Raw genomic sequence first — 11,621 nt, 5'->3', positions numbered from 1 at the left:
CTGTTGACTGTGTACATGTATATCCCTTCTTTTTTTTTTTTTCTTTTTGGAGAGAGAGAAAGAGAAATAACAACTGTTAATAATGAAATGATTGTACGGTTTGATTTATAACCCCAATATACAAAGCTTCTTTGTACCTTTGCTTTTAGTTTTATATCAAAATCATCCAGACTCTCTGATACTTCTCCAGTACTGTTCTGTTCATCTTCTTTGATGATTTTGTGAGATATCTCAGTTGTTAAGCGATAGCCAAGCAGGTAGTACATGTACATCACCTGTTGATATATTATTCGATTCAGGGAAAATTGGTTACATATTGAAAAAGAAAACTTTGTAAACAGTTTTTTGCTTTGATATTAAAAGCCAGAATACACAATTGTATGAAACACTCTAAAATGTCCAAGTATTCGAAAACTAATGAGACTCTTCAGTTCAATAACATTTATGTATTGTTTAAAAAGAAAGCCTAACCTGTGACCACCTTTTCTTGTGACGTATTTTTGATTTATCTTTCAAATGGATGAACATTAGATTTCCACCAGGCATCCTATATATCACTTGACCACCGTAAACCGTGGGAAAAATAAAAGGTTTCTCAAGTTCAAACGCCTCCCCATGAACAGCGCTAAAAAGATATTGTTTTCTAGGCTGTAAATAATGTGAATACATGAAGAGTGCAATCTGACGAGAAAGTTTTTTTCAAATAAAATTATCGCATGTTTTCACTTCGTTCGATCGTTACATACCTTGCAGATTCATTTATTACGGATGCAAATGTTTCCACAAAGTCGTTGACATTGCCTTTTTTATTAAATGCGTCATCAAACAAAATGTGAGCTAAATAAATAGTAAAAGAAAAAAAGGAAATGTGACTTACTTTTATAAGCAAGAATTGTTTATCTAGTGATAAAAAATCAGCACATAAAAATTTCTTGGCTTTCAAATCACCTTCCAATTCATAGTAGTCTTCAGGTAGGTTAGTTTCGTTCATTTCATATTCATTTTCTTTCTTTGCAAGTTTGTATGTTTCCGCTCTGTTAAACTGATCTTCATCTAGCCTTAAAAAATGACGAAAGAAATTTACCAAGGACATCAAATAATGATAAATTTTCGAAATGCATATCAAAATACCAACCTGAACAAAGATTTTAGAAGTTGAACCATTTCAAAGCGAGTTTCATGCCACATAGTCGCACATGCGTAAACAAGAGGAGGGATTTCAAATTCGCTTTGGATTCATCATTCAACTCCCTATAAAACAAATCGATACTTTAACCACAAAAAATAGGGATATATCTTTCATATCATGTATTGAGACAAAAATTACTTTGTGCGCTGATAATGAAAAGGCAATTTGAATGAAGCAAAAAGAAACCCGAGCATCCAAAATATTTTATGTGATTTTATGGTGTATTTTTATACAAGGCATGGATATTACCATGATTACAGAAATTAAATATTCTGAGCAAGATGATCTTGTTGAAAGTCACCCGACAAACAAAAATTGCATACAAGTTTTAAACCTTTGATTTTTACAATATTCAAAAGACTTACCATTTATTTTTAGTTTATGAAAATAGCGCGATATATGTTTAGTTGAATCCATGTGCAAAATAACAACTACGAGGGCCATTCAAAAAGTTCGTAGACTTTTGTCATAACCTTTTTATTTAACGTCATATTAAAACGAAATTTTTTACACATATTGTAACAATGAATTCAAATAATTTGAGCGAAAAAATTGGAAAATATCTTGATAATTATCAAAATTATCAAAGATTTAAGACAGAAAAATGGGGTCACGGAGCAGGGTAAAAATTGATCTATTTTCTAATTATACACTATAATGTCTAGAGTCATACCTCTGATAAATGGCCCTTCAATGAAATAAAATTGAAATGTTTAAATTCAAAATTGTTCAATTACTTCGTATGCTAAATTTAATGTGATACATCATTTCGTTTAAAAGATATCAATCTTTAAAGGCAGATAGACTTCATGAAAGGAAGCAAAAAATGATGACGTTGAAGGACGTCACGGAGCTAGGAGTACCGATAAAATTTTGTTTTGCATTCGGGAAACCTTTAAAAGAAACTCTTGAGAATGCTTGATGAACCAGGAAATTGATGCAAAAGTGCTATGCATTTGTTTATAATGGGAATGACCATTGTTTGAGTGCAAGAAACTTGGAATCGGACCACGAACGATCTGCGAAGAAACAAATTATAGAAAAATCTTTTCAAAGAGTTAGCAACGTCATAAAATGTGATTTGCGATTTTATTTTGCGGAACTTGTGAAAACAAGAGTTACGCAATAAAGAATTTGAAATTTAACTTTCAATTTAAAATATTTTCCATTTTACTTAAGGTACTCAAACAATTGTTGGTTAACTAGGTGTAAAGGGCTATAGATTCAAGAATCCAGAAGAAGCAACAAACAGTGGATGAAATGAAAAGGCAGAGTAATTTTAAGAAAATTTTTCGACGTTGTTTTTGACGCCATAGTGTCGTTACATGTAACCATGCTCCGTGATGACAAAATATGTTTCTTTTTAAAATTGTCTAACACGAGTTCCATTAAAACAAATGGAATGAAACTTTAAACACTGACAAAATAAATGTTTTACACATATAAAAATATGTATAATAAATTTTTATAAGAATAATATGATGATTGAGGACATTGTCTACGTATTTTTTGAATGACCCTCGTATAAATACATATAATCTTTTTTTCTAACATTTTTTTTTCATATAAAACATAAGCCCGTCAGGGTAGAACTTTTATTAACCTGGAACTTTTTTCCCTCTTCGCATACCTTATTGTGAGTAGAATGTTATACAACTTTTTTCCCTTTTTCAAATTTTATTGATGAGGGAAACAAAATTTTTTAATTCAAGTAGGTCGAAACTGATTTAAAGAAGGTCTTAAGTAGGTATTACTAGTTATGGTAGTTATATCCTTTATTTGTTGGCATTAATCCTAGAAATACCATTTTTAAAATATGGGTGTTTATGCTTATTTGGCTCTCACTGATCTTGATTCCTGTACATGTATTACAATAGGTTCCAGGTAAAACGTGCACTGCATATCTGAGAAATTCAAAATATCGTGGGCTTCTATTCCTTCCTGGGATCATCCAATTACAAATCCTCGATGAACTCTTTCCCAATTTAATCATCTTTTTAAATATGTACCATTTTATGAGAGAGTACTTTTTTTTTGTCAAAATATATAAATGTTTCCATGAAAAATTAAATAAAAAAAATACATACGTCTGTATGCTGTCAGTCTCCAGGCTGGAAAATAATGTAACGTTATTTTCATATTCCATACTTAAAGCAATAGATTATCATATGTTTATTAATCGCATAGATAAACGTCTCTCTCTCTCTCTCTCTCTCTCTCTCTCTCTCGCACACACACACACACACACCCTTTCTCCCTCTCACACACGCATTTACAAACCTATACTGCCTCACATACATCCTTTCACACACAAACCAATATTGGACAAGCGAAAGTAACAACCCTATTTGGTCCATTACTACTAAAATAACAGTTACTGTGTAAACTTAGTTATAAACAGGCCTAAATGCAGTATGTTGTCCACTCAAAAAGAAGGCACCAACTAAATACTTCAATGTAAATTTTAATCATGAATGTAAAAACTTCCAAAAAATTATTATGCCAGATCTCTTGAGCCACGATTAACAATATCTTAATTTCAAACGTGCATTTAATTTGATACTAATCATGTTAGGTTTGTTTTTTTGTGTTGTATGCGTAAGAACAACTAATAACTTACGTAAACTCTACTATGTTTTTCTCATTTTTCTTTATTTCTCGTTTATAAATGCTTTGGTTCCTTCGTTTTCTGTTCATTACCAAATGTTGCTCTAACAGTATTCCACAATACAGCGGATTAACAAACAACCTGTTAAAGGAAATTTGAATACACAAATCATTTATGTTTTATATTTCATCTTTTTTTGAATTTTCTGAAACTTGCATAATATTATTTGCAAATTCTTTTGCATTCTTACGTTTTTTCTTTAGCCAAACGTTCCTGAGAAGGATACCAGATGTGCTGACCAATCCAATATATGGACAAAAACCAATGTCCAAAAATCATAATATAAAAATAATCGCCTAACATCTCATCGTCGCAATCTATATTATTAGTAGAAAACATCGAAATATAATCCTCACTTGTTTCGCAGTAATATGTCAAAAGTACAATAAAAAGCGGCGTTGATAGTAGGCGAGGTAGGGAGAACGAGATTTGCTGCATCTGTAATTTACAGGAAGTGTATGCAGCAGAATATATGAACGAAGCTGGATATTATAAGTGCAATGATATCCGAGAAGTAGGCAACTTTTTTGTAATCTCTTACTTCAGACCAGAATTCACCTTTCAACAATCCAATGGATTCCCCGACGAGAAGACGTGCGAACAAAATGGTGATGGCAATTTTGAGGAATGAAACAAAGATGTATATGTAAGGTCGGCTTTCCTGTAACTCATATCTTACTTTTCGGATATTCTGTCGAGCAGCTTCTGAGAAGCAAGCCTTATCAAGTACAAAATTTTCCGCCATGATACGAGAGCAGAGAAGTAGCGATAGTAATACCTTGAAATACCAACTTAAATCTGTGGAAAGTTCACTGAAAATACCGCTGTCGAGTACCTGTGTTTCATTGGCATTTATTGGTTGATATGTTTCTGGCTTAAACTTGAAATACGGGTGAAGGAGAAAAAGAATTGCCGACATCTGCATAACAATGGCGACTATATCAACAATTATCATCATTATTGTTCCTAATTTTCTTCCGGGCTTAAACGATTGCAATTCCCGAATTGAAAATAATTTGAGAACGCTTGGAAGTAATGCTGTAGCACTCAAAAGACATATCCTTTGTAAAGCTCCTAGATCAGGCAAGAGTTTAAACACTAGCACACACAGCCCAATTGAATGTAGCACTTCTATCCCCGCACACTGCAATTAAAATTTTTTTTTTGTTAACGTTTCTATTATATCAATATATGATATATTATATATTAGTTTAGATAATATTCCTTTTTATTGAAATAATTAATTACCATAAGCACTGTTGTAAATGAAGGCCGTTTTATATTTCCAAAGAAAACTCTCCAGCAGCTTGCAAGAAATGTCATAACATACGGAGTACATATCACGAACACTAGCAGAAGACTATGAACCCTTGGGTTTGAAATCTAGTTTACAAAATACATGCACTGCATGAATATGAAGTATTATGTACACAAAACATACATTAAAAAAAGTATCAATTTGCAAGGCTTATTAAAAATCAACAAACTGACTATTATGCTGAAAGCGAAAATTTAAATTCCCTTTCTCAAATGTAGATGTTGTTTAACACTGATTCTATGTAAACATCAGAGAAATTAAAAGAGGCCTGGCCACTTGATGTCACCGATTTCAATGATTTTGCAGTTGTTGGCTTTCTTTTCCTTTATCTTGCACAAATATGAATAAAAAACAAACAAATAATCAACCGTTGCTATGGTAACCAAGCAGTGGTTCTATAGCTGTGAAATAAGCCCATTTTTGACCCTTTTTCATCCCACAGTAAATTAAATTTTAATGTAAATAAAAAAAAATAATTATAAATTTAATTTTTCTACAGATAGATCTTTTTATACCTGCAATCATTATTACTCTGTAATAAAAGGTGTTTGCATAGTGTACATTCAATTTTTCATTACTTTGCATTGTGCCAAGAAGTGCATTTTTGCTGTTTTTTCATGCATGATTTTCAAACATTTGGCTAATACATGGAATAAATGCAGTCAAAAACAGTAAACAAGCATAATCTTGACTTTTAAAAAGTATAATAAAATTGATGGACAAACATCACAGTCTAGAGAAACCATGACGAGAAAGTTATATGTTTTTGGCACTTTGCCAAAAATTGCAACTTACTCTATTTCTGAGTGATTTTTTTTAAATTATCAAGTACTGAGAAGAAATGTAATTGTTAGTCAATATTAAGCATAGTCTACTTAAAAAAAAACATTTGATAAATAAAGGTTAAAATTCATACAAAAGAGCAATCATATCTTTAAAATTGTACATTTTGGCACTATGCCAAAAAAGTACAATTTTTGCAATATTTCAAGCTTGTTCCGAAAACTTGGGAAATGCATGGTAAGAATTCAATACGCAATAGTTACAAGCAACATCTAGACCTTTTTAAGTGTCTGAAAAGACTTGTGAAGAGAAATTGCACATCAAATAAATCATGACAGGATTACTACCAGCACAAGTTTCATACAAGTGTATGGTTTAGAACTCAATTTCATTTTATTTGCGATAGTTTTTTAATTCAATTTTGCTTTCATTTCAGAGCGGATTACATATTTATCAAAAGATTGGGAGAAATGCAATTTGTAGTACACAAATTTGTGTTTGTAGTACACATGCATACAATGTTCTACTGACTAAAAAGATTTATGAACAACAAGAACTCATTATTCTGTCCATTACAAAATATCAAATTGGAAATGTTTAACAAAAATTTGTAACAGAATGAGAAAAGCATGTTTTTCTTTCATTAATATACATTTATTAACAAATATATACATGTACTTTTGTGGTATCTTTCTATTATATAAACAAGCAGAGAACTAATAACTTCATATCTGTATGAAGTTATTCACAGGTCATAGGTCCATATGAGGCCTAATCACATGGTGCAATAATATCTATAGCTACAAATACGTAGTACATAAAATTAATTACTTGCTATACTTTTTTTTTTGATTTTTGATCAAATTTTATACTTGATTGCAAATTCACTGCGGCTCGGACAATTGTCTCGTGGTATTAACATCTTGAAAACTGGTCTGAGTGGTAAGAATAGATAATATTTGACGCCCAACTGTTGGTGTCTCAGCTTTTAGGTTACTCTCAGTTAGAGCCTCAATAAGTGTCGGTGACTTGTAATGAAACTTTTCTAATTTTTAAAACATTGCATCTTTTAAGGCATCACTTTCTCCAGGACATATTTCTTTAAAAGAAGAGAGAAGCATTTATTTGCTTTGGCAGCAATATCTTCTTCTTGATTGCTCACTTGAACGAACAAATGACCCTCTAAGTGTTTTAGCATGACTCTTGTTGCACGCTGCAAGTTTTGATAGGCGATCGATACCAGAAATTGATGCCTCTGAAACTGGGCTTTCTTGGCTATCCATTGGTGTTTCTTGACTTGATTCAACATTTTCCTAAAAAATGAACTTAACCTTTCAGTATTTACTTTTACATTTGTCTGTCAAGCATAGGGTTCTCTACATATTGTGCTATCAATATACATGATATATTTTAATGTCCATTTTCACCATTGACCTTAAAGCTTGCATGTGACCTCAAAATCAATAGGAATTATATACTCTTCAAAGGGATCAAGTGTACCATGTTTAACGTCTGTCAAGCAAAGGGTTATAAAGATTCTAATGGTCAATATAGTCCTATTGCACGTTCGGGTTCGCCATTTTGATTTTGCTAATGATATATGCATGTAAAAGGTCAATCGGGGATTGTAAAAAGCAATGGATTCCTGCGTAACTCATGAAGTCATTAACAGCGGTTTATTTTGATTCATATTTCATAACTTGGATAATTTATACATATTAGTATAAACATAGTGTATCTCGGAGATCAAAGTTGTGCATTAGATTATTCTTCTCTCTGGAAAATTAAGGCTTAACATACGTTTGCCTAGAGTTGGTGATGTAACTTTGAAACACAGCTGACAACGTTTGGGTCTGTTTTGAGAAAACAAGTGGACCTGTTATAAGTGCCTACTGTTACTCAGGGTAAGTGACCAAAAGAACAATTCCAGCATATGCTGATTATTATAAAAGGTGTAATCACTTTGAGTTAAATGACTAATCAAATGTTATGCAAACTCTACATCTACATTATACAGCGTTCCATCAAACATGATGATTATACGCTGGCCCTGCGCAAACGGACCTCTAAATTTTAAATGAAAGTGTAAGAAAAAAAAAATTTAAAAGTAAATGAAATAAACTAAGTGCCATGAAAAGTTTAAATTAACTAAGTGCTTTGGAAAACAATTTACATTGTGCATAAAACAAGTGTATAATCTATATATATATATATTTACATTTTACTCTGATTAGCTCTATGAATATAAGAGTTATGAAATATAACTTGGGACCAGAGTTCTGAACTGGTCCAGGGAGGCCGCTGCCACCACTGAGTGTGGAGGAGAATTCCACAAAATTACTGTCTGGGGAAAGAAACTAAATTTATTGTAATCTGTTCGCTTACTTAAGGTCTGAAAGTGAAGAGGACTGGTATTACGTGTGATGGTCGTTGTCTGAGGTACTAGATAAAGGTTTTGATCTATAGCCACTAATTTGTCTGTCATTTTATACAACATTATCAATCTACATATTTTTCTTCTATGATCTAATGTTGGCCAATTCAGATGGTGTAACATGTTTAAAACACTACTTGTATTATGGTATCTATGTGTGGCATAACGTGCAGCTTGTCTTTGTACACTTTCTAATTCATCTTTGAGTTGTTTGTATGTGTGCCCAGACTGAAAAACAATATTCAAGTTTGGACATGACAATTGATTTATATGCCAAAGATTTTGTTGCTTAATTTTTTTTTATCTACAAATTCGTTTTAAAAAACCCAATATCTTATTCGCCTTAGAAGTTATATTATTGATATGCGGTTCCCAGGACATGTTGTAGGATTAATTTGATTAGATTAAATATTTTGCTGTCTTTATAGATTCTAATGTGTGTCCTTTTAAATTATAGTTATATTTTACTGCTGTGCGAGATCTGGTGATACTGAGCGAATTGCATTTTTGAGGATGAAATTGCATTCCCCAGACATGTTCCCAGTTAGATAAGGAGTCAAGATCGCGGGTATGTTAAAGGAAGCATATAAGTAATTTCTCGGGAAATTTAGACTTCTTGAAGAAAAATTAGTTTAAAAAATTACCAAAAACCACTGATAAATGTTAAGTGTTATTTACTGTTGCATACAGATAAAAGCGTGTCTAACGCAAAGACGCGCATCACCGCCAAGGCATCACGTGATTTCTATTAATAACAAAATTTTCCTTAATAAAAAGGCTTACAGAACAACAATACCCCGGAGTTTGATAATTTTCTTGAGTATGTAATATAGCTGAAAAACATCTCTTTTGTCTAAAAAGTGCTGCTAGAATCCTACTATCTTGTCCGTAAAATATTTATTCCACACATTCGCACGAAACCTTACCCTTTGTTTTGAATTTTATACATATGAATCGAGATTTTTCGTACAACCATGCTTAACTCGGGATTCTAGCCGCACTTTCCAAGTTTGTCAAAACGCAAACTTTCAATCTGTACAAATCGTATGTTTTGAAATATCCAGCTTATTGTTGTTCTGTTGCATTTTCTTAGTCTAAAATGACGGACGATAGGCCGACTGGTATACGTAATATAGCTGACTGTCTTCGAAAGAGATTATAATCGCTGAAAAAAAAATAGCATACATGTTTAATTAATTGAACTCCATATGAATTTTACACAACATTTCCGATATTTCCTTTTAAACTCCATTTTACGTATCTTTGAATATGCCGTCTTAGCCAAATTCTCATTACACGACATGATCAATTTCCAAGTTACTTGATGTACACATACGTCATCGGTGGTATATTTCAATCATACTGACTGTAACAGCATAACAAAATAAAAACATTTTATTTTTGTTAATGTTTACACGTTTCTAATCATTTTTTAGAGTTAAATTACATAGCTAACTACCAATATTACTAAAACCTTATTTCTAAAATTGACGTCACATTGCCTATTATGACGTCATGATGCAGCACTGATTAAGCAAAGGTAGAATATTTTTTATGCTTCCTTATTTATCCTGCGATCTTTTTTTGAGGATTACACAGTCATTTTGATTATGAATGGGTCAAAACATAATCAAGAAAATAATTTCTACCCCTCCCAGAAATTAAAAAAAATACTAGTATGACTGGATTATCCCTAACTTTGTAAAAGACTGTTATTAAACATAAAATTCTACAATGCATATTACACTGTAGATTTATATATCCATATTATTCAGCATGTAATCATGTCACAATCTACTTTATATTTTACACTTCATTTACACATGTCTATGTGCTGTAAATAATATAAAGTAACTAGTGCTAATTGTAACGGGAACCGTTACCGATGTACCCCAAACGCTCCCCAACTCCCTTTTCGTGCCATATTCCTTTAAGTTTCATTAAAATAGGCAGAATCTATGCATTTAAGACTTTAACAGCATTGCATGAGCGTAATGACGATATCATCTTGTCTACACTATTTTACTCATTGCACGTGCATGCACGTGTATGATGACCATACCTTCTTGTAGGAGTCCATTATGCCTGTCTATATTCTTAATCCCATCTTGTTTGGTTGAAAAACAAGGGAGTTATAGCCATTTAAAGTTTTAGCCAATCAGATTGCAGCGCACGTGCATGCGCGTTTTTTCATGACAATTATTATATATCATGTTGTAGGACATCTTGAAGTATGCCTATGTTTTAAATTTCAAAGCATTTTGTCAGAAACCAGGAAAGATATTGAGATTTTTGTTTCAGCCAATCAGAGCAAAGCGCACGTGCACGCACGTGCATGCATGTAAATGCTGACCAAACTATCTTGTAGGAGTCCTTTATGTCTATCTATGTTCTAAATCCCATCATGTTTGGTTGGAAACCAAGGGGGTTATAGTCATTTAAAGTTTCAGCCAATCAGATTGCAGCGCACGTGCATGCACGTGATTTCACGAAAATTTTTATATATCATATTGTAGGGTATCCTAATGTATGACTATGTTATAAATTTCAAAGCATTTCATCGAAAAACAAAAAAGATATTGAGTTTTTCGTTTCAGCCAATCAGAGCAAAGCGCACGTGCATGCGCGTGAGTTCATGCAAATTTGACCATGTCATCATATCTATACATCTTATATATCCTTATATAATGAGTTTCAAAACATTTCATCAAAAAATATAGAAGTTACATCCATATTAAATATATCAGTCAATTCACTCATTTCACGCGCACGCACGTCCATGCGTATGCGCGCAAAATGACCTTCGTTCCGCACACCTACACTACACACTTATTAACCCTAAAAAGGTTTAAGCTCAGTTGGGTGAACAGTTTCTGAGAACACTCGCGGACAAAAAAAGTACGGAGAAGAAATAAGAAAAACTAGATGAGATCTCGTTGCGAGCAACGAGTGGGTCTTCCGTCCAATTCTTGATGAGATGAGATAAGATTTTGATTGCGATTTTCATTGTAAAATAATGATTTACCACAATTTGTAAAAAGACATTGAACATTAAAGACTTTAAAAAATCGGCCTTTTGCCCCTAACGGCCCCTAATTTTAGGAATCGGCCCTATTTTTTATATCATCTTAAAGCTCTTAAGATTTTGAACATTTTGTGTTCAACAACTATTCAGAAATTCTTTTTCGTTTTTGAGATATTAGAAAAAAAAAATTTTAAAGGGGGAACC

At 32.4% G+C, this 11,621-nt stretch overlaps 1 pseudogene; it reads right to left on the bottom strand.

The window, feature by feature from the left end:
* Positions 1-137: 137 nt before the first annotated feature.
* LOC134249931 (chitin synthase chs-2-like) lies at positions 138-8,443 on the bottom strand (annotated as a pseudogene).
* Between the last annotated feature and the right edge of the window lie 3,178 nt (positions 8,444-11,621).

Source organism: Saccostrea cucullata, unplaced genomic scaffold (genome assembly GCF_032062105.1).
Source record: "Saccostrea cucullata isolate Sc308-1 unplaced genomic scaffold, CSIRO_AGI_Scuc_v1 ctg16943, whole genome shotgun sequence".
In the NCBI taxonomy this organism is placed as follows: domain Eukaryota; kingdom Metazoa; phylum Mollusca; class Bivalvia; order Ostreida; family Ostreidae; genus Saccostrea; species Saccostrea cuccullata.
This window is presented reverse-complemented; position numbering and strand designations above follow the sequence as displayed.